The 24,699-nt window shown below is 37.8% G+C and overlaps 1 protein-coding gene across 1 annotated transcript in view; it reads left to right on the top strand.

Annotated features, from left to right (window-relative positions):
* The window catches only part of LOC106502333 (palladin), a 41,807-nt gene continuing 17,804 nt past the window's right edge, over positions 697–24,699 (top strand). The window contains exon 1 of the mRNA XM_018050343.1: positions 697–924. The gene's annotated coding sequence lies outside the window, so the exon portion shown is untranslated. The remainder of the gene's footprint in view (positions 925–24,699) is intronic.

Raw genomic sequence — 24,699 nt, 5'->3', positions numbered from 1 at the left:
TTGGATTACTTACTCGGACACTAAGGACTGAACTTGGGATTCACTTAGTTTACTGTAAATGTAGCATGACACCTATGTTTCTTCCTTTTGTTAGCTCTTCCATAGCATTCTTTAGCCGCTCAGTACTGGGCACACAGCAGCTCCTCAAGAAAGCTTGCTGCTTAATCGTAATTTATGACAGAGTAAAAGTCTATACTTATCACAGAGATCTTCAGCTTATTCATGATAACAAGAAGTTTCCCCATTTATTGGCTCTAAACTCTTTATATTGTATTTTAGGTGAATTGATCAATTCAGCACAATCAAAAGCGTATCTACAAACGGCATGTAAAGCAGAAGTCAAGCTTCAAAGAAAAAATGTGCTGTTTTACATACCACCTCAAAAAGATCTACAACCCCTGCATAGATCCTCCATCAAAGTCAATACTGAGATTAATATTACATTTCTGAAATCAGTAAAATTGTAATCCTGACCCAAGCAACTGTGAGCTATCTCCTGTCTTCTGGATTGAGAGGAAGGGCAGCTTGAATTTCCTTGAAATGCCAATACCAAAATTCTTTACATTCCAGCTAAAAATGCTTCGCTCACCATGAGACTGTGGCTTCTGCCCTGTCTTTTATATCCTGGTTTCCATTTAGATTTGATGTATAACTATCAGTGGTTAATTCAGGGTCACATATCCCTCAGTCTTCTGTTGTAAGGATGGGTACCCCCCAAGTGTGATTAATAGAAATACAGTGGAATAGGGAGACCCTTCCACAGTCCTTCCAGTTGATACCCTAGCCTCTCTTCTGACAGCTGTCATTCCAGTTTATGCCCCTCCTTGCCAGAGAGCAGGGATCTACCTCAAACAAACCCAGCTGCGAGGGGCTCTTCCTGTGAGGACAACAGGAGCAGAAAAGCAGACAGACAACGTGGAGGCTGTGAGTACCTTTGAAACCAAGGCTGCTGGTTGGCTGGGTTTTCTCATATCATAGTGATCCTACAGATGAGGAAAGTCAAATATTCTAATTCCTTGGGCTCAGGACATGGGGAATATAATCCCCATGCTTTTAATTTATAGGAAGTCAGTACAGTGACTTCCCACCTCAACTCACGGGACCAAATATATTCACTCACTCACTCACTCACTCACTCATACAACTTGTCAAAGAACACTTGCCTAAAATCTATTATTAAAGCACTAAGAAAAACACAAGAGAGGGTTCAAAGATATACTGGAACTCAACATTTCCTGGCTCCAAACATCTGGAGCTGCTATAGTCCCTGCACTTTCCAGCAGTCCTCTTGGTCAGATGTACCTTTTCAGTGCCAGGTCAAGGGCATGGCATACCAGAGAAAGAACAGCCCTTTCATTGCATCAGTGTTACCTGGCCCTTTACTCTACTCTGAAGAAGCCAGGCAGAATTTGAAGAAAGGTCTGCAAAAATGTTGCTGGTGACTTGAAGACTGGAAATTACAACTAGCAGGGGGAAAGATGAAGAGAGGCTGTACTGACACAGCCAGAGGAAAGGAAGAGGGTTTTGTGGAGGAAAGAAAAAAAATAATAGTAATAATGAACGGACAACAGTGAATAGCTGGTCTCTACCTGAGATGGCACTTTTTAAAGCTCAGTTCAAAATGTTTAGCACAAACACCTGCCTGCAAAGGATCCTTGGAGGCAGCTTAACTAAAATGTCTATAATATATATTATGCTAAATGCAGGGAAATGGGTAGATAGATATCAGCATTACTGAATATCTATTTCATCTCGCCTTCCAGCCCACAGATTTAGTCAAAAAACCTAAGGAAACCAAAGGAATTTGTTTTTGTGTACTTGGGTGTGTGGCTGATTTTTTTCTCTCACTTTTCTGCCATATTTTTCAAGTTTTCTAAAATTAAAATGCATTTTTATAGAAACATTTAAATATGTTATTTTATAAAAATAGAAAAAATCTCCAGGCTCAGAGAAAGGGCCCTGGGTCAATCTGCACATTGCTGAGTAGACCAAGAAATTCCAGAGCTCCCAGGACTCTTAATACCAATCATTGCCAATGTCTCAATCTGTTGGCTTTTCTAAGTCTAGCAGTTAATAAGAGGATAATAACATCAGTCTTCCTTAAAGACTTGTTCTGAAGGTCACAAGACAAATGTGTGAAAGTGTTTCTTGAGTATCAAGTACTTAATGAGTGTGAGACAGTATTATTCCAGTATTACTCCAAAGAGACAACTTTCTATAAAATGAAAAGAGAATAGGGATAAATATAAAGAAGGTAGTGATTTCCATGAATTTCCCCTCCATCTGAGTTCAAACAAAATCCACAGAGTAATTCTGACCAGCAAAAGTTCTCTCCTAAGACATCTGAAGCAACAACAGAAAAAGAAATTCAGCATCAAGAATCTATTCCATGTCAGGTAACTTGGTGATTGTGAAACCTTCAAGTCCTAGAATTAGAGAGGTCTTCCCACTTTTCAACCCTGGTGGACTCTGATCCCTTGGGGGAAACACTGAATCCCAACTGACATGGAAGAGACCTAGCAAAGTTATATTTGAAACTGGAAGAGATTGAGTGATTTCCCCTGAGACTGGCCCTGTGTTTGTTTCGAGTTCTCACCCTGAGGTATTTAGCTCTCTCCCACATGAGTTGGAGAAACTAATTAGTTAAGTCTGACAAGAAGCAGCAATAAGTACAGGGCTACAGACTTTTACTGACACTAGTCCATGGCCAAATATGTTTCTCATTCTGGCTCCTATTTTCAGTACACATTAGAATAGATGATGTCAACACCAGCCGAGAAGACAAGTTATCTCAATACTCAAACCCTGGCAGGAGAATCTGTGCCCTGACTTATTTTTAGTGCTTTTCTACCTTAGTAATCCAGTCAGCTAAAGAAAAGCTAGCAACGGGACTGTTCTCTGAGCTCACCACCCTTATTTATCCCTTAGCAATTAGCAAGACATTTAATCACCTGGGGAGAATCTATTAGGAGTTTGGGGTCCCATCACTCACAGATTTTGAGAGGCCACAGAGGATTATTATCCTAACCCATGTGGGCCTCACTATCTCACTGGTAGCAATATTTTACTCGGAGGAGAAAGACACAAAAGAAAGGTAGCTAACAAAAACAGATATGGATAGCCTATCATTTTTATCAGCAGGGTGGAGGATGGCATGAAAAGAAAGAATTGTGTTTTACCTTTTATGAAATGTTAGAACTTAAACTAGTGCACACATTCTCCCTATCTTAAATTTCAAATTGGACTGTTGCTAGGAGTTCACAGTGAATAGTTGGTGCCTGTTTACCAAGATGCAGAAAGTGAAGCATCAAAGATTAATCAGTACTTTCCACGTTTTTCCATTTGGATTTAACCCCAAATATTTAACTTTATTTCAATCTCATACAGCTTGTGAGGACAGATTTATCCAACACCAGCTGTCCTCATATTTAAAAGCTGCTCCACAAAGATAAATTTAGAATCAAGGAAGGATCATATTCCTCAGCAAGAATTCTGCTCTGTGCCCTACTGATGCCCTGAGCCACAAATGACAAACCAAATACCAGCATTATTGTTGTTTTTCTTGGACATTTCTTTAGAAGCCACAGTGTGGCAGAAACAGCATACACCACACCAGGCATTAGCCCTAAACTCAGAATTGCACCCACAGGTATAAATTTATTCCCAAGGTTATTTCTCACCAAAGTGGGAGGAAGGTATGTATTGTTTTGACAGAGCAGGGAATGAAGTCACCTATCACACATATCCACCCCCTTACTTTTTCTTTTCTTTTCTTTTCTTTTTTTTTTGAGCTTTCCACTCCAGAAATTTTCCAAACTTGCACAAGGCTCAAATTAGATTGAAGTCTGGGTAAGATACAACTGTTCATTAAATCAAACAGAAAGACTAAATGTCATCATCTTAACATTGGATATTTAGTATGGTAACACATTGCATTAAAAAAATAATGAAAAATAATCTCAAGAATCTAAAAGATTATTAAATATTCTCTTTGAATGAAGTCTAACTGTTAAAGTATAGTTGTAAAAACACATAATTAACGTTTTATGTGCAATTTGTATGTCTCATGTCGCTCAGTTGTGCCCGACTCTTTGCTGCCCCATAGACTGCAGCCCGCCAGGCTCCTCTATCCTTGGGGATTCTCCAGGCAAGAATACTGGAGCAGGTTGCCATGCCCTCCTCCAGGGGATCTTCCCAACTCAGGGATCGAACCCACGTCTCCCACACTGCAGGCGGATTCTTTACCGATTGAGTCACCAGGGAAGTCCATGTGCAGTTTGGAAGATCGTATTTCTCAACAGGCATTTTTCAAGAGTAGAAAGCAAAAGTAACTAATAAACACACAAAAGATATACAACCTCATTCAAGATTAAAGAAATGCAGGTTTACAAAATGATAATATGTCAAATTATAAGGATTGTAAGGAATGATTCTCAAATAACTACTGAGAATGTATCATTTTAGAAAAGGGGAATTTGGCCCTAACTATTTAACTTCAAAATGCATATTTTTCCCCTGTAATTCCACTGCTATAGATAAACTTACAAAAGCATTCAAAGGTGTATTTATAAAGATGCTCACTTAAGTATTGTTTTTAATAATCCAGATATTCTGCAACAGGAAAATGATTACATTAACTATTATAAACCATATAAAAATTCTATGTAGGAATTCAGAAGAATGAATTAAATTTTTGTGTGCTATTATCAAATGATGACCCAGACATATTAAGTGGAAAGGCAAAGTGTAGAATACTATAAATAGTATGATTGCATTTATGAAAAAATAAAATGAAATTTTATATATATATATATATATAGCTGTATGAATGTATAATTACATATATAAGTGGCTCAGACAGTAAAGAATCCACCTGCAATGCCGGAGGCCTGGGTTTGATCCCCGGGTTGGGGAGATCCCCTGGAGGAGGGCATGAGAACCCACTCTGGTGTTCTTGCCTGGGAATCCCCATGGACAAAGGAGTCTATCAGGCTACAGTCCATGGGGCCACAAAGAGTCAGACATGATTAAGCACAGCACAGCACATAAAGGATATTAAAAACTGTTAAAAATAGAAATTAGAAACTAGAAGGGATAAGCTTTTTTTAATTTTTTTATTGAAATATATGTGGTTTATAATATTTGAGGTATACAGCAAAGTGATTCAGCTTCTTTTTCAGATTCTTTTCCATTGTAGGTCAGTATAAGATATTGAATATAGTTCCCTGTGCTATACAGTAGGTCCTTGTTGTTTATTTATTTTATGTCTAATAGAGTGTATCTATTAATCACAAATTCCACATTTATCCCTCCCCCCACTTTCCCCTTTGGCAACCATAAGTTTGTTTTCCATGTCTGTGAGTCTATTTCTCTTTTATAAATAAGTTCATTTGGATTACTATTTTAGATTTCACATATAAATGATATCACATGATATTTGTCTTTCTCTGTCTTACTTCTCTTAGTGGACTTACTTCACTTAGTATGATAATCTATAGATCTATTCATGTTCCTGCACATGGCATCATTTTGTTCTTTAATGACTGAGTAATAGTCAGTTATATTTACACACACCACATCTTTTTCCTCTGTTGACACTTTGGTTGCTTCCATGTCTTGGCTGCTGTAAGTAGAGATGCAATGAACACTGGAGTGCATGTACCTTTCTAATTAGAGTTTTATCTTTTCTGGATATATGCCCAAGAGTGGGATTACTGGATCATATGGCAGTTCTATTTTTTTATTTTTTGAGGAACCTCCATACTGTTTTCCATAGTGGATGCACCAACTAACTTTCCCACCAAGAGTGTAGGAGGGTTTGCTTTTCTCCACACCCTTTCCAGCATTTATCTGTAGACTTTTTGATGATGGCCTTTCTGATTGGTATGATACCTCATTGTGATTTTGATTTGCATTTCTCTAATAATTAGCAGTGTTAAACATCTTTTCATGTGCCTTTTGGCCATCTGTATGTCTTCTTTGGAGAAATGTCTATTTGGATCTTCTGCCCATTTTTTAATTGAGCTGTTTGGTTTTTTATATTGAGTTGCATGAGCTGTTTGTATATTTTGGAAATTAATCCCTTGTTAGTTGCATTATTTGCAAATACGTTCTCTCATTCTGCAGGTTGTCTTTTTATACTGTTATGGTTTCCTTTGCTGTGCTGAAGCCTGTAAGTTCAATCAGGTCCCATTTGGTTATTTTTGGTTTTGTTTCCATTACTCTAGGAGATGTATCCAAAAAATATATATTGCTGTGATTTATGTCAAAGAATGTCCTGTCCGAGTTTTTCTCTAGAAGTTTTACAGTATCCAGTCTTACATTTAGGTATTTTACCCGTTTTGAGTTTATTTTTGTATATGGTGTTAGTTGCTGTTGCTATTCCGTCACATTCAACTCTTTGCAACTCCATGGACTACAGCACAACAGGCTTCCCTGTCCTTCTCCATCTCCCAGAGTTTGTTCAAACTCATGTCCATTGAGTCAGTGATGCCATCTAATCATCTCATCCTCTGTCCTTCCCTTCTCCTCCTGCCTTCAATCTTTCCCAGCATCAGGGTTTTTTTCACTGAATCAGCACTTCGCATCAGGTGGCCAAAATACTGGAGCTTCACCTTCAGCATCAGTCCTTCTAATGAATATTCAGGGATGATTTCCTTAAGGATTGACTGGCTTGATCTCCTTGCAGTCTCCTTGAGACTCTGGGACTCTCAAGAGTCTTCTCAAACACCACAGTTCAAAAGCATCAATTCTTCAGTGCTCAGCTTTCTTAATGGTCCAACTCTCACATCCATACATGACTACTAGAAAAACCATAGTTTTGACTAGATGGACCTGTGTTGGCAAAGTAATGTCTCTGTTTTTTAACATGCTGTCTAGGTTGGTCATAACTTTTCTTCCAAGGAGTAAGCATCTTTTAACTTCATGGCTGCAGTCACCACCTGCAGTGATTTTGGACCCCAAAAATATAAAGCCTGTCACTGTTTACATTCCCCATCTCCTCTGCCATGAAATGATAGGGCTGGATGTAATTTTCACAATATTGATTTTTCTTATCCAGGAACATGGAATCTCTCTCCATCTGTTTATGTCATCTTTGATTTCTTTCATTAGTGTCTTATAATTTTCTGTGTACAGTTCTTTTGTCTAAGTTATTCCTAGATATTTAATTATTTTTGTTGCAATGGTGAATGGGATTGATTCCTTAACTTCTCTTTCTGATTTTTCATTGTTGGTATATAGAAATGCAAGTGATTTCTGTGTATTGATTTTGTATCCTGCAACTTTGCTAAATTCACTAATTAGCTCTAGTAATTTTCTCATACTATCTTTAGGGTTTTCTCTGTACAGTATGTCATCTGCAAACAGTGACAGCTTTACTTCTTTTCCAATTTGGATTCCTCTTATTTCTTTTTCTTCTCTAATTTACTGTAGCTAGGACTTCCAGAACTATGTTGAATAACAGTGGTGAAAGTGGACACTCTTGTGTTGTTCCTGATCTTAGGGGGAATGCTTTCAGTTTTTCACCATTGAGAATAATGTTTGCAGTAAGCTTATCATATATGGCCTTTACTATGTTGAGGTAGGTTCCTTCTATTCCCAGTTTTTGAAGTTTTTTTTTTTTTTTAGAATCATACATTGCATTTATTTTTTTTTTAGTTAAAAAAAAAGTTTTTGAAGTTTTTTTTTTTTTTTTACCCGAAGGAAATAGTTTTTATTTTTTTTTTGTTTTTGTTTTTTTTTTGGTTTTTTTTAAATTTTAAAATCTTTAATTCTTACATGCGCTCCCAAACATGAACCCCCCTCCCACCTCCCTCCCCACAACATCTCTCTGGGTCATCCCCATGCACCAGCCCCAAGCAAGCTGCACCCTATGTCAGACATGGACTGGCGATTCTATTCTTACATGACAGTATACATGTTATAATTCCCATTCTCCCAAATCATCCCACCCTCTCCCTCTCCCTCTGAGTCCAAAAGTCTGGTATACACATCTGTGTCTTTTTTCCTGTCTTGCATACAGGGTCGTCATTGCCATCTTCCTAAATTCCATATATATGTGTTAGTATACTGTATTGGTGTTTTTCTTTCTGGCTTACTTCACTCTGTATAATTGGCTCCAGTTTCACCCATCTCATCAGAACTGATTCAAATGAATTCTTTTTAACGGCTGAGTAATACTCCATTGTGTATATGTACCACAGTTTTAATCATAAATGGGTGATGAGTTTTGTCAAATGTTTTTTCTGTATCTATTGAGATTATCAAATGGTTTTTATCTTTCAATTTGTTAATATGGTGTATCACATTCATTGATTTGCATATATTGAAGAATTCTTGCATCCCCAGAATAAACTCAGCTTGATCATGGTGTATGAGCTTTTTGATGTGTTGCTGAATTCTGTTTGCTAAAATTTTTTTGAGGATTTTTGCATCTATGTTCATCAGTGATATTGGCCTGTAGTTTGTGTGTGTGTGTGTGTGTGTGTGTGTGTGTGTGTGTGTGTGTGTGTGTGTTTTGTCTTTGTCTGATTTTGGTATCAAGGTGATGAGACCACCTTTTCTTCATTGTATATTCTTGCCTCCTTTGCCACAGATTTATTGACCAAGAATGCATGGGTCCTTTTCCATCCTGTTCCATTGATCTATATGTCTGCTTTTGTGCCAGTACCATTCTGTTTTAATTATTGCAGTTTCAAGCATCAGTTCTTTGGTGCTCAGCCTTCTTTATGATCTAACTCTTATATCCTGTACATGACTACTGGAAAAACCATAGCGTACCTGATCCCTCCAGGTCCATTCTTTCTCAAGATTGTTTTCAGCTATCAGGGGTCTTTTGTGTTTTCATACAAATTTAAAAAATTTTTGTTCCAGTTCTGTGAAAAACACCATTGATAATTTGATAGGGATTGTGCTGAATCTGTGGACTGCCTTTGGTAGAATGGTCATTTTAACAGTACTGAATCTTCCAATCCAAGAACACGGTATACCTTTCCATCTGTTTGTGTGGTCTTCAGTTTCTTTCATCAGCATCTTATAGTTTTCAGAGTACAGATCTTTTGCTTCCTTAGGTAGGTTTAGTCCTAAATATTTTATCCTCTTTGATTCAGTGATAAATGGGATTGTTTCCTTAATTTCTCTTTCTGATATTTTGCTGTTAGAGTACAAATATGCAACAGATTTCTGTATATTAATTCTGTATTCAGCAACTTTACCAAATTAATTGATGATAGTTTGTTTTCTGGTGGTGCTTTAGGATTTTCTATGTATAGTATCATGTCATCTGCAAAGACTGACAGTTTTACTTCTTCCTTTCCAATCTGGATTCCTTTTATTTCCTTTTCTTCCCTGATCGCTGTGGCTAAGACTTCCAAAACTATGTTGAATAGAAGTATCAAGAGTGGGCATTCTTCTCTTGTTCCTGATCTTAGAGGGAATTCTTTCAGCTTTTCATCACTGAATATGCTGTGAGATTATCACATATGGGTTTTATTATGTTGAGTCAGGTATCTTCTATGCCCACTATCTAGAGTTTTTCTTTTTAATCATAAATGAATATTGAATTTTATCCAAAGGTTTTTCTTAATCTACTGAGATGATCACATGGTTTTTATTCTTCAGTTTGTTAATGTGATATATCACATTGAATAATTTCTGGATACTGAAAATCCCTCACATCCCTGTGATAAATCCCACTTGATCATGGTGTATAATCCTTTTACTGTATTGTTGGAATCGGTTTGCTAGTATTTTGTTGAGGATTTTTGGCATCTATGTTCATCAGTGATACTGACCTATAATTTTCTTTTTTGTGATAGCTTTGTCTGGTTTTGGTATCAGAGCGATGGTGGCCTCATAGAATTAGTTTGGAAGTATTCCTTCCTCTGAAATTTTTTGGAATGTTTTTAGAAGGATAGGTATTAACTCTTGTCTAAATGTTTGTTAGAATTCACCTGTGAAACCATCTGGCCTGGACTTCTATTTGCTGTGAGGTTTTAAGTTACTGGTTCAACTTCAGTACTAGTGATTGGTCTGTTCATATTTTCTATTTCTTTCTGATTCAATCTTGGGAGACTGAAACTTTCTAAGAATTTGCCCATTACTTCTAGGATGTCCATTTTATTGGCATACAGTTGATCACAGAAGTCATTTATGATTCTTTGTATTTCTGTGGTGACAGTTATAACTTCCCCTTTTTCATTTCTGCTTTTATTGATTTGGCTTCTCTCCTTTTTTTTCATAATGTCTCATTAAGGTTTATCAATTTTGTTTATTTTTTCAAAGAATCAGCTTTTAGTTTCATTGATCTTTTCTATTGTTTTTTCAATCTCTCTTTCATTTATTTCTGCTCTTATCTTTTTTGAGTTCTTTCCTTCTAATAACTTTGGGTTTTGTTTGTTCTTCTTCCTCTAGTAGGTTTAAGGAGGAAAGGATCAACTTTTGTTTTTCATTTTATACCTTCCATACTCTGAATTTTTAGAGTTTTTGCCCTAAGCATCTACTACTTTTATCATTTTAAATCTTTTGGCACTCACAGGTTTGTTTCAATTCTCTGAAAGATTCAGTTGCATAGAAGTCCCAAGTTCCTAAAAATATTTTAGGAATCAAAAGAATTAAGTTATACTCAGGGTAGTTTTGGAAAATTCAGCAGTGGCCACAGGAACAGAAAAGGTCAGTTTTCATTCCCATTCCAAAGAAAGGCAATGCCAAAGAATGCTCAAACTACTGCACATTTGCACTCATCTCACATGCTAGTAAAGTAATGCTCAATATTCTCCAAGCCAGGCTTCAGCAATACGTGAACTGTGAACTTCCAGATGTTCAAGCTGCTTTTAGAAAAGGCAGAGGAACCAAAGATCAAATTGCCAACATCCACTGGATCATCGAAAAAGCAAGGGAGTTTCAGAAAACATTTATTTCTGCTTTATTGACTACGTCAAAGCCTTTGACTGTGTGGATCACAATAAACTGTGGAAAATTCTGAAAGAGATGGGAACACCAGACCACCTGACCTGCCTCTTGAGAAAACTGTATACACGTCAGGAAGCAACAGTTAGAACTGGACATGGACCAACAGACTGGTTCCAAATAGGAAAAGGAGTACATCAAGGCTATATATTGTCACCCTGCTTATTTAACTTATATGCAGAGTACATCATGAGAAATGCTGGGCTGGAGGAAGCACAAGCTGGAATCAAGACTGCCAGGAGAAAAATCACTAACCTCAGATATGCAGATGACACCACCCTTATGGCAGAAAGTGAAGAAGAACTAAAGAGCCTCTTGATGAAAGTGAAAGAGGAGAGTGAAAAAGTTGGCTTAAAGCCCAACATTCAGAAAACTAAGATCATGGCATCTGGTCCCATCACTTCACGGCAGATAGATGGGGAAACAGTGGAAACAGTGGTTGATTTTATTTTTCTGGGCTCCAAAACCATTGCAGATGGTGAGTGCAGCCATGAAATTAAAAGACACTTACTCCTTGGAAGGAAAGTTATGAGCAACCTAGACAGCATATTACAAGGCAGAGACATTACTTTGCCAACAAAGGTCCATCTAGTCAAGACTATGGTTTTTCTAGTAGTCATGTATGGATGTGACAGTTGGACTGTGAAGAAGGCTGAGCGCTGAAGAATTGATGCTCTTGAACTGTGGTGTTTGAGAAGACTCTTGAGAGTCCCTTGGACTGCAAGGAGATCCAACCAGTCCATCCTACAGGGGATCAGTCCTGGGTGTTCATTGGAAGGACTGATACTGAAGCTGAAACTCCAATACTTTGGCCACTTGAGGCGAAGAGCTGACTCATTTGAAAAGACCCTGATACTGGGAAAGATTGAGGGCAGGAGGAGAAGGAGACGACAGAGGATGAGATGGTTGGATGGCATCACCAACTCAATGGACATGGATTTGGGTAGACTCCGGCAGTTGGTGATGGATAGGGAGGCCTGGCATGCTGCGGTTCATGGGGTCGCAAAGAGTCGGACATGACTGAGCGACTGAACTGAACTGAACAGGGTAGTTTTAGGACCTGGGCTTCCCAGGTAGCTCAGTGGTAAAGAATCCACCTGCCAATGCAGATGTGTGTTGGATCCCTGGGTCAGGAATATCCCCTGGAGAAGGAAATGGCAATCCACTCCAAGATTCTTGCCTGAGAAATCCCATAGACAGAGGAGCCTGGGAGATACAGTCCATGAGTCACAAAGAGTTGGACATGATTTAGAGACTAAAACAACAAACATTTTAGTGTATCCTACTTCTCTGAAAAGTGGTTATTTCTATAGCTTGGTAGAATTGGCCAGAATTTCATTCACTTTCTAAGACAGATAACAAAGAGGGAATTGTGTTCATATAGCTCTTATATTTTGAAAATGGATTTGACCCTCCAGGTTATATTTATGCCTTGTTGTCATTTCAATGATTAGGAAAGATTTAGTTTCACACAATCTAATTTCAGGAGAATATTAAGTATAACAATACTCTGAGCATATTAAATCATCAAAGACATTCGTAAAGGGACCTATGATCTCAGATTCAAGAATCCAAAGAGGTAACTCTGAGTAAACGGCAGGAAAGCATGTTCTGATGTGGGAGAGCACTCTGTAGATTATAAAATGTAATAGAGATTTAGATAGTAGAATGTCAGAATATTTTGTTGGGGCTGCTGCCTAACCTGATTTCACCAAGCCTTAGGCTGGACATAGGATAATTACTCAAATGTTACTGCAGAGAAAATCCCACCACAGATGTAGGCTGATGTGGTGATTTTAATTTCTTTTTGGAAGACCCTATAGGATGGATTCTCCATAATATTTCTTTTCAGTATATATGTATGTGTGTGTGTGTGGTTTTTTAACAGACATCAGGTACATAACACATAATAACTCATATTTTGAAATTATGAATTAACATACATGGTACTCTTCCACTTTATCTTATTTACTGGTTCATTTGCTTAATGTTATAAACCCTTTACTCAACCCAAGAACTGAAACAAAACCAATAACTTACAATATCTATGTGCTTCTCCCCTATCTCTTCCCTTCACTGTTCCTCAATTGTTATCACTATCATATTTTTGTGTGTATTACATCTTTACTTTTTAAACAGTCTTACCAAGGTATATTACTGTACCTTAAAATAGGAAAATTAAACAGAATAAATTCATTCATCCATTAATCGTACAATGAATTTGATGAAGGGCAGGACTCTGCATTAGACATTATGAGAGATATACAAACACCGGAGATAGCAAAGCACTGTACCTGGCACTCAATATATTTTTCACTGAATTGGATCAAGCAAAAAATTTATCAAGTACATATAACATGGCTGCATTCTTAAATAAAGGGATTGGCAGGGATCTCTTGGAATTTGGACAAAGAAATCTATGATCCAAACAACTTCCCAGGGCCAGTTTTTATTCTTGGGTTGCCAATCTCCTCCATCTTCCTTTCTGCAATCTTTTTCATTTAGCATTAAAGGGCCAGGAGTTGAGTCTCTGCTACTTGATACCCATAAGAAACTTTTACCCCATCTGTTCTATACATGATGACAGATAAATCTCCCTTAAGTTCCTATCAGATCACTCTATACCCAGTACAGGCCTGCAATGATTCCTTAGCTCATTATATGATCTAAAACCTTACCCTGACATTCAAGGCTCTGAGGGATTTGATACTAACCAATCCTTCCAACTTTCTGTCTCCTGTCAAAATGACTTACTTATACTTCTTATGAATGCCTCACACTTTAAACAATGTTAAGACGCTTTGCCCTGCTATTTGTCGAAATGTGCTCTATGGATCAACAGAATCAGTTTTATCTGAGAGCTTGTGAGAAAAGCACCATTTCAGGTCCCTATCCAAACCTACTCAATTTGAATCTGCATTTTAGCAAGATTTTCAAGTGATGCATATGCACATTAAACTTTGAGAACCACAGTAAAATTATAAAGTGCTTTTCTCTGGTGCTTAAGGAACTGTTATCATCATTATTTATTTCCCTACAGAACATGTATGCACCTAGAAAGCAAAGGGTTATCCAAATTATGTTATCTAATTATGCTGTCCAGCCCTCAGAAACAAAGGACTACACTGGATTAACTAATGGGTGTCAGTTCTGCACCCCAAAATGTAACTAGAATCATCTTCCTTCACTCTATTGTCTGACAAACCAGACCCAACATAAATAACACACCGACACAAACACACAAGAACATACACACACAAGGTCTTCTGTTAATATGATTTTTAGCAGGAGAGGAAATTGCAAAAGAAAGGAATGTCAGGGACTTCCCTGGTGGTTGAGTGGCTGGGAATGTGCTCCCAATGTGGGGGGCTTGGGTTTGTTCCCTGGTCAGGGAACTAGATCCCATATTCCACAACTAAGACTGGCACAGCCAAATAAATAAATAATTTTTTTAAAAAAGAAAGAAAGGTATGTTAAAGCCTGACATGCATATCAAAATTGTTTGAGATCAATTAGACAGTCACTGTAAGTCCCCTTTAAACTAAAACTGAGCGGCTAGATTTACTTGATGTACTCCCAGGTCATGGTCAATGGTCTATGATTCCAGGGAACAACACTTTTGCAGTCCCAGAAGTGACTGCAGGGACCAAGGACAGCCCTGAGATTAAGTCTGAAGCTGCAAAGCCTGATTTCCTTTCTCGGTCATCTCTAAACCCCAGCTTCTTTATAACCTCCTCTAAAATTTCTGCTCTACACGTGTCTACTATCTTGACACTTTCATCTCCTGACATTTCTAACTGCCCTTGCCTGCATGAGCTTGTCACTGTCAACACTTTTTTCTCCTACTTTCTGCTCAACTTCTTGGTCTCTTACAGGGTTCAATATTGCCAAGGTGACAACAAGCTAATTAAACTGTGCTAAAATAAGGAAGTTAGGGAAGAAATATGTCCTGATTAACCTATGCTAATCACCTTCACCCCTTCCCCTTGTGCATTCTTTGGTAACTTTCTTTGTTTTTATTTTTTACTGAAGCATAATTTAATCAAATGTTGTGTTAATTACTGTTGTACAGCAAAGTGACTCAGATATATATATATATATATATATATATATATATATATATATATATATGCTGCAGCTAAGTCGCTTCAGTCATGTCCGACTCCGTGTGACCCCACAGACGGCAGCCCATGAGGCTCCCCCGTCCCTGGGATTCTCCAGGCAAGAACACTGGAGTGGGTTGCCATTTCCCCCTCCAATGCATGAAAGTGAAAAAGGAAAGTGAAGTGGCTCATTCGTGTCCAACTCTTAACGACTCCATGGACTGCAGCCCACCAGGCTCCTCCGTCCATGGGATTTTCCAGACAAGAGTACTGGAGTGGGGTGCCATTGTCTTCTCATATATATATACACACACATACATTCTTTTTCATATTCTTTCCATTATGGTTGATTACCAGACATTGAATATAGTTTCCTTTGCTATACAATAGGACCTTGTTGTTAATCTATTACATATATACCAGTTTTTATCAGCTAATCCCAAACTCCAAGCCCAAACTACTCTCACTCCTCTCCCCTTTGGCAACCACCAGTCTATTCCCTATGTTCCTGATTCTGTTTCTGTTTTGTAGATAGGTTCATTTGTGTCATATTTTAAATTCCACACATAAGTGATATCATATGGTATTTCTCTTTCTTACTTCACCAAGTATGATAATCTCTAGTTGCATTGATGTTGCTGCAAATGGCACTATCTTGTTCTTTTTATGGCTGGATAGTATTTCACTGTATATATGTACAACATCTTTTTTTACTTCAAAAGATTTCATATTAATTGCACAACATCTTCTTTATCCATGCATGTCAATGAACATTTCTAATAGGTTGTTTTCATGTCTTGGCTATTGTGAAAAATGCTGCTATGAACATGGGATGCAACTGTCTTTTTAGATTAGAGTTTGTCTAGATATATGCGCAGGAGTGGGATTCATATGGTAATTCTATTTTCAGTTTTCTGAGGAGCCTCCATACTGTTTTCCACAATGGCTGCATCAACTTACATTCCCATCAGCAGTGTAGGGGGGTTCCTTTTTCTTCACATCCACATTTAATGATGGCCATTCTGATCGGCCTGAGGTGGTACCTCACTGTAGTTTTAATTTGCATTTCTCTAATAATTAGCAATGTTGAGTATCTTTTCATGTTCCTATTGGCCATCTACATTTCTTCTTTGGAGAAATGTCTCTTTCTGCCCAATTTTTGGTTGGGTTGTTTTTTTTGTTGCTGAGTTGTATCTGTTTGTATATTTTAGAAATTAAGCCTTTTCAGTTGCATTGTTTGCAAATATTTTTGATAACTTTCTGGAGAGAACTGACCTGGGGTATCATTATACCATATTCTGGGGCAGGGGCTGGACCTAGTGAGAATTTGTCCTTTGGGTCTCAATATTTTTATTTATTGAACACACTTTCAGCTCTGCCTCTCCCAAGCTCTCTGATATGGGTCTTTGGAGATTTGACCCAAAGCTATTTCATATCTCCCAAATGAAATCAATACAGTTACCACACATCTTTGTCACACTTTGGAATCAGCTTTTTATACACCACTCAGTTTGATTAATCTCAACACCACATCTAATTTCTTATATATCTAAGCATATATATATATATATCTAAGCATATATATATATATATATCTTATGTATCTAAGATTTCTTATATATCTTGTTTATTCTAATGAACAAGACCACTGTCAGAGTTAAGTTTCTGACCCAGTGTCCTGTATATGAGAAGATTATTAATGGACATCTCTGTTCATATGCTTATAAGGTCCCTCCTAAACCCAAAGCTATATAGATACAGTAAGAAAGACAGTGGGGCTATCAGAAGAGACACAGAAACACAGAAGAGAAAATCATGAAATAGATTCATACAAGTAAAACAAACCTGAATTTTGACAAAGGCTAGGCTTTTCATTGGAACCTAGGTCCCCTTTCCTCCTATTTCTCAAAAAGTACACAGGTCAAGAAAGTATATTTCATATAGTAGAAGTTAAAAGCTCACTGCTCTAGAAAAAGACTGTGTTGATTTTATTCTTGACTTCACTGTTTATCAGCTATGTGGGTTTGGGCAATGTGTATAACCTCTTTAACCTTATGTTTCCCAATATATAAAATGGAATAATATGTCTATATCTTGGAATTTTTGTAGGAGTGAATGACATAATGTATATAACGTGATTAGTACAGTGCTAGTGATCAATCTCATTTTAAGTTGTTAAAATCAAGCTCAGAGAGGACTACTGTACATGCTGGTTTGGTTGGCTGTTTTTTTTTTTTTTCCTCTAATTTGCAAAGCCTGCTTAATACTACAGATTCTCCTCTCTAGGACTCTTTTAGTTACACACAGCTCTAGCACATGCCGCTGTCCATGTGGTGGGTAATCTGACTCCCAGCTAAGGACAGTATGTGGTCTTAACTGTCCTGGTGCACACAACATTCCTCTTGGCAATAACTCTGCATGTGTGTGATGAGGGCAAACAGAAATGGAAGAGCCGTTTTTAAAAACCGAGCATGATCTTATAACATAAAAACTTATGTACTTAAGCCAATGGTATCAAAAAGGACAAACATCCTCTTTCTATTTTAGGCTAAATATCAAAGGAAATAAAAATTTTAGGATTAAATATCAGTCTCTTATGAATTTAGCAGGATGTGAAAGACATTAGAAGGAATCTAATCTCCTCCACCTCTAAGATGACTCGACAACTGGCCTGTCTGCTTCAGAGTGCCACCACTGGAAAGGGTATCATTTGTGTTAAAGTAATGGCTCTTTCTGTTTAAAGACAAATGGAGGACTGGAATGTCTTCACAGAGAAATCTGTGTCTTTGTCTGAACCAGTCTATCAAAGGATTGGTATAAAACAAGTCAGTGTTGATGTGCCTTGATGGTATGATAACTTTGGAAGTCTAAAGGAAAAAAACATTATAAAGTGTGTACAAGAAAGGGTTCTACTCTCTGACATAAATCACAGCAAGATCCTCTATGACCCACCTCCCAGAGTAATGGAAATAAAAGCAAAAATAAACAAATGAGACCTAATTAAACTTAAAAGCTGTTGCACAATGAAGGAAACTATAAGCAAGGTGGAACAAGGCAGCCTTCAGAATGGGAGAAAATAATAGCAAACAAAGCAACTGACAAAGAATTAATTTCCAATATATATAAGCAGCTCATATAACTCAATTCCAGAAAAATAAATGACCCAATCAAAAAGTGGGCCAAAGAACTAAAAAGACATTTCTCCAAAGAAGACATACAGATGGCTAACAAACACATGAAAAGATGCTCAACATCACTCATTATCAGAGAAATGCAAATCAAAACCACAATGAGGTACCATCTCATGCCGGTCAGAATGGCTGCTATCAAAAAGTCTATAAACAATAAATGTTGAAGAGGGTGTGGAGAAAAGGGAACCCTCTTACACTGTTGGTGGGAATGCAAACTAGTACAGCCACTATGGAGAACAGTGTGGAGATTCCTTAAAAACTGGAAATAGAACTGCCTTATGACCCAGCAATCCCACTTCTGGGCAAACACACTGAGGAAACCAGAATTGAAAGAGACACATGTACCCCAATGTTCATCACAGCACTATTTATAACAGCCAGGACATGGAAGCAACCTAGAAGTCCATCAGCAGATGAATGGATAAGGAAGTTGTGGCACATATACACAATGGAGTATAACTCAGCTATAAAAAAAATAATGCATTTGAGTCAGTTCTAATGAAGTGGATGAAAGTAGACTCTGTTATACAGAGTGAAGTAAGTCAGAAAGAGAAACACCATTATAGTATATTAATGCAAATATATGGAATTTAGAAAGACAGTAATGACAACCCTATATGCAAGACACAAATGTAAAGAACATTAGATTTAAAGAGACACAGATGTAAAGAACAGACTTTTGGACTATGTGGGAGAAGGTGAGCGTGGGATGATTTGAGAGAATAGCACTGAAACAAGTACATTACCATATGTAAAATAGATGACCAGTGCAAATTTGATGCATGAAGCAGGGCACTCAAAGCCAGTGCTCTGGGACAACCCCAACCAGAGGTATGGGGTGGGAGGGAGGGAGGAGGGGGGTTCAGGATGGGAGGACACATGTACACCCATGGCTGATTCATGTTGATGTATGGCAAAAACCACCACAATATTGTAAAGTAATTAGCCTCCAATTAAAATAAATATTTTTTTTAAAAAAAAACAAAGGGTTCTGGGGGTGAGCAGAGTTTGCAAAATACAAATTTTGTCAATCTGTCAAAGCTGGATTGAAAGTTGCTGTTTACAAGACAGTAGGACTCTTAACTCTCGGCAACAATCTCTGCCCAGCAGTCACTGCAGGTGCTGGAGAATGAGACCAGAAGTATTGCAAATTATTCTCCTGGAGTCTAGGTTTCTGCCACCACTGAAAACTTCAGTTTCAGTATTTTATCCTCAAATAAGAGAAAAAATGTCAAGTCCAATCTTTAGCTAAATTTGAAAATTTTCTAACAAAGTAAAAAGTGGTTTGCCATATAATTCAAACCAAATATCTGTTTATCTTAGTATTTGAGCCTTAAGGTCTGAATTTTTTGTATAGAAGAACTCTATAAACTGGGTCTTTTAAAACTGGTTCCTATACCACCATAAATAAGGGTCCAAGAAATAAAAACAAAACCAATTTTTTCTTTTAAAGAGAGATATTCTTGGAATACTTGCTCTTAGAGCCCTAAGCCTCCATGTGAGAAATCCAACTACCCTGAGGTCACTATGCTATGAAAAGACCAAGCCGTACAGAAAGGCCCAGCCCAAGAGGAAAAGATATCACGTGGAAAGAGAGAGAGAGGCCAACTATCGCCAAGATGCCAGACTTGTGAGTGAAGGAACCATCTTGGATAAATGTACTCTCAAGGCCCAGCTGCCCTAGTTGAAAACACATGGATCAGAGATGAACTGCCCAGTTGATGCTTCTTGAATTCCTGACCTAAAACATCAAGTCACAGTAGAGAGATCATATGCCCCAAAAGAGTACCTCAGTGAGCAAGAGTTTCAAGATAAGTCCCAGTTGTTTCCAAGCCCATTTAGGTTCTCAGCATCAGGGGGAGGAAGTAGTAACATTCCTAATACATGATCAAGCATCCTATTCTTTGATGGAGAAGCAGTCTGAGAAAGGTCATGAACAATGTGGACCTTGACAATAGGAAAACAAGTATGGTGCAGATATCCAAATAGAAATCTGGATGCTAGTTATGCATGCTGGCCGGGATCTTCCCAACCTAGAAATCGAATCTACGTCTCTTACATCTCCTGCACTGGCAGGTAGATTCTTTACCACTGCGCCACCTGGTAAGTATCGCTAGCATGTGACAGTTATCCTTTAAAACGGGTTTATATCACAATACCATTTAGCTACTGGAGAAACCATGAGAACCAGGACAGTGAGTATTTTACTTTAACATGAAAAAAACGTAATTGATAATCCCTTTGGCACTGCATAAAATAGAGAAATTTGACAAAACATTAGGAAAAGGTAAAACAATGAGTGTGATTAAGTAAAATTTCCAGTCATCTAGAAAATAATCCTACCCTTAACATTAGTGTGTTGAAAATAAAAATAAGAGATTTATTTTTCTAAAAAGCGAGAGGGGTAATTTCCTACTGATCTAGTGGTTAGGACTCAGTACTTTCATTGCCATGACCCTGTTGCCCTGGTGGGGGAACTAAGCTCCTGCAAACCATGTGGTGCAGCCAAAATAAACAGGCAAACAAATACATAAAAATAAATACAAAGGACTCTTTCCTGGCGGCACAGTGGAAAAGAATCCAATGCAAGGGACATGGATTTGATCCCTGGTCTGGGAAGATCCCACATGCAGTGGAGCAACTAAACCTGTGTACCACAACTACTGAGCCAATGCTCTAGAGCCCATGAGCCACAACTACTGAGCATGCATGCTGCAACTACTAAAGCCCTAGCACCTAGAGATGGCTCTGCAACAAGAGAAGCCACCACATGAGAAGCCTGCTCACCACAACCAAGAGCAGCCCCCACCTGCAACTAAAGAAAGCCCACACTCAGCAATGAAGACCCAGCACAGCCAAAATTAATAAATACAATTTAAAAATACATACAAACATACATACAAACAAAGCAAGAAAGAGAGAACAAAAGACAAAGAAACAGCCAAGCACAAAGACAGTATGATAAATGATCAAGAGATCTGGAAAAATAGAACCCACTGTTACTGAGGAATGGTCTAGATAAACTGCAGAAGAAATGATAAGGAATTTCTAGAATTTTTAGAATTTCCTATGTACCTCATCAGAGCAGCCAGAACAGCCATCATAAAAAAATCCACAAACAATAAATGCTGGAGAGGATGTGGAGAAACGAGAATTGTCCTACACTGTTGATGGGAATGTAAATTGGTACAGCCACTATGGAGAACAGTATGGAGGCTCCTTAAAAAACTAAAAATAGAGCTACCATATGACCCTGCAATCCCATTCCTGGGTATATATCCAGAGGAAAACATGATCCAAAAAGAAATATGCAACCCAGTGTTCATTGTAGCACTGTTACAATAGCTAAGACATGGGAGCAAACTAAATGTCCATCAACAGACGAATGAATAAAAAAGATGTGGTACATATATATAATGGAATATTACTCAGCCATAAAAAAGGATGAAATAATGTCATTTGCAGCAACATGGATGGACCAAGAGAGTGTCACATTGAGTGAAATAAGTCAGACAGAGAAGGAGAAATATCATTACTAATATGACATCCCTTATATGGGGAATCTAAAAAGAAATAATACAAATGAACTTGCTTACAAAAGATAAACAGACTCACAGACTTCGAGAACAAGCTTATGGTTGCCAGGGGAAAGGATAGGGAGAATGGACAGTTAGGGAGTTTGGGATGGTCATGTACACGCTACTACATTTTAAATGGATAACTAACAAGTACCTACTGTATAGCACAAAGAACTCTGCTCAGTGTTATATGGGAGCCTAGATGGGAGCAGGATTTAGGGGAGATTGGATACATGGGGAGATTGGATACATGTATATATATATGGCTGAGTCCCTTCACTGTTCACCTGAAACTATCATAGCATTGTTTGTTAATCAGCTATACATCCATATAAAATAAAAAGGTTTTAAAAAAGAATTTCCTGTGTACCAAAATATCCTCAGGAACTTTTCAAAACCATCACCAAAATAGTCAGTTTATGTCAAATACTAACCTCTCTTCAAACAGCTTAAATATGTTCACATGCCAAATTCATTTTTGCAGAGACTAACAGTGGGCCACAGAGTATAGAAGCTCTAGACTTGTTCAAAAATGGCAGAAATCATTAAACACACACAATTCACAACACCTCTTCTGACTTAACTCATGTATCTCCTTCCTCAACTATTTTGCCTCCCTCACCGTGCATGAAAAATACATGTCTTCCACAATAGCTGTTCCTTTGTGGACAATTCATATTAATTATCATTCTGTAAATAAAGGTAACTTTTTGTTTAAAATACATACTAAATCATACAATAGGCAAACAAAAAAACTGGAAATTCAAACTCATCCATCAAATAATTTAAATAACATTTAAAAAGAATGCACCAAATTTAGCTTATTGTGTGAATTTTCACTAAATATTCCCACTAAGGTGACACTTTGAAACATTTTATGTTGCTAACCTACCCGACCTCCCTTCTCTTTCCCCAATTTTTGCCTAATTGAAGCTACTATCAGATTCTTTCACTGTGTACTTTTAAACAAACCTGATGTTCTACTTCTCAGACCACTGAACTTATATTACATCCATGAAGCTAGTCTAACTCTGCAGACATCCTATTCAGGCAGTGTTATGAGAGCCTCATCATTGTTCCTGGTCTCTATGTATCTTGTCATCTTTCCAGGGTAAGACTGCCAAAGTCTTGGACTCTTCATTTGGTGGAGTCTAATTCTGTTCTCTTTACAAAGAGCTAGGGTTACACTCAGCAAAGGTTACCATTTACGTGAGACGTGAAGCCTGCTAGCATAACTCATCACCAAAGTGAAATCCCTAGCTATTTTTTCTCTCAAGGACATCCTCAGTGCTACCTAAAATCAAGAAGGAACACTTCAGGACAGGTCACACATAGGGCCCACACATATTCTGAATCCACCATATCATTTTGATAACTCTAGAGTATAGCATTATTTCACAGCAGTTGAGCAAAAGGGTTTTTCTTCCTGAAAACCTCCTTTTCTGTCTCCTAGAGGAAAATACATGAGTATGAAATGTAATGACTACAGTGGCTTTAGCAAGAGAAGAGTGAGCTTTCTTCTAGAAATATTCTTTTTCTGGAAAGAAGAGGGGTGGTTCTCATGCTTGGTTTGGTTTTATAACTTACCCAAATGAGTTCTGAAAGGTTTACTTACATAAATAAATCACATTTTAAGCTGTTACCTAAAGCACAGCTCATCTTTCAAACTTCTGCATTCTGGAATGGCAGTCTAAATCCCAGTCCTAAGTGCTGACTGCTTTCGCCTTTAGTGCCAATATTCATTTTTCTTTCCCTCATCCTCTGATGGAATTTCATCTATTCCAATAAATATGAAAATCAGAGATTTTAAAAGAGAAAATTTTTTTAAATAAATTTATTTATTTTAATTGGAGGCTAATTACTTTACAATATTGTAATGGGTTTTGCCATACATTGATATGAATCAGCCATGGGTTTACATGTATTCCCCATCCTGAACCATCCCTCCCCATCCCATCCCTCTGGGTCATCCCAGTGCACTTTTTGATTGGGTTGTTTGTTTTTCTGGAATTGAGCTGCATGACCTGCTTGTATATATTGGAGATTAAGTCTTTGTCAGTTGCTTTGTTTGCAACTCCCTGTCTCATGCATGGAACCTGGACTGGTGATCTATTTCACACATGGTAATATACATGTTTCAATGCTATTCTCTCAAAGCATCCCACCCTCGCCTTCTCCCACACAGTCCAAAAAACTGTTCTTTACATCTGTGTCTCTCATCATTATCACCTTTCTAAATTCCATATATATGCGTTAATATACTGTATTGGTGTTTTCCTTTCTGACTTACTTCACTCTGTATAACAGGCTCCAGTTTTATCCACCTCATTACAACTGATTCAAATGCATTTTTTTAATAGCTGAGTAATATTCCATTGTGTATAAGTACCACAGCTTTCTTATCCATTCGTCTGCCGATGGACATCTAGGTTGCTTCCATGTCCTGGCTATTATAAACAGTGCTGCAATGAACACTGGGGTACATGTGTCTCTTTCAGCTCTGGTTTCCTTGGTATGTATGCCCAGCAGTGGGATTGCTGGGTCGTATGGCAGTTCTATTTCCAGTTTTTAAGGAATCTCCACACTGTTTTCCACAGTGGCTGTACTAGTTTGCATTCCCACCAACAGTGTAAGAGAGTTCCCTTTTCTCCACACTCTCTCCAGCATTTATTGTTTGTAGACTTTTTGATAGCAGCCATTCTGACCTGCATGAGATGGTACCTCGCTGTGGTTTTGATTTGCATTTCTCTGATAATGAGTGATGTTGAGCATCTTTTCATGTGTTTGTTAGCCATCTGTATGTCTTCTTTGGAGAAATGTCTTCTTAGTTCTTTGGCCCACTTTTTGATTGGGTTGTTT

The sequence above is a fragment of the Capra hircus genome, chromosome 7, assembly GCF_001704415.2.
Source record: "Capra hircus breed San Clemente chromosome 7, ASM170441v1, whole genome shotgun sequence".
In the NCBI taxonomy this organism is placed as follows: Eukaryota; Metazoa; Chordata; class Mammalia; order Artiodactyla; family Bovidae; genus Capra; species Capra hircus.
Note: the sequence above shows the minus strand (reverse complement) of the source record. Positions and strands in the feature narration are given on the sequence as shown.